We start from the raw sequence: 623 nt of genomic DNA, 5'->3' as shown, positions 1-623 counted from the left end.
TTACTCTTACCTTTAAGAGAATTCTCTGTCTCAAAGAGATAAGCTTCCAATTTGGATAACTACTAGTGTTTTTTCTATTCTGCATTCTTTAAAGAGGAAAGATAAAAAGCTGCCTTTCAGTTCTAGTGGCTGATCACTGTGACTGAAAATTTAAACTGCTGGTTTAAATGTACTCAAGAATAATTAGGATTAGGATTAAAATTTGTAAATGAAACCTAGCCGGTAGAATGAAGCCTGGGCCCCCCAGGTCTGCCTACTACCCATAGGCAAACTTATAAATGGATTGGGTAGAAGAAATTGAGCCCTCATCAACCGTACCCAGTCAGGAATCTGAAGTCTTGCATTGGGGGAGCGAGGTGGCAGACAGGCAGGTGATGAGCAGGGTCCATGTAGCACTTATTCCCTTTGACCTTACCAACTCTGGGGTGCAGAGAAAGTACAAATTAGTATCCTTCACATATAAAAATAAGGAAATAGTGTTACTGAGTCTTCGGCCTCTAAATTTCTTGCCATCTTTCCATATACTTTGCTCCCAATGTTGTACTAGGCTGAAGTGAAGGACGTAATAAAAAGGAGAGATTTAAACACTCAGATCTTATGGAAAGAGAGAAATTGGGCATCAA

Source organism: Diceros bicornis, chromosome 36, assembly GCF_020826845.1.
Source record: "Diceros bicornis minor isolate mBicDic1 chromosome 36, mDicBic1.mat.cur, whole genome shotgun sequence".
Lineage (NCBI taxonomy): Eukaryota > Metazoa > Chordata > Mammalia > Perissodactyla > Rhinocerotidae > Diceros > Diceros bicornis.
The sequence above is the reverse complement of the archived record's forward strand: the minus strand, read 5'-3'. Positions refer to the sequence as shown.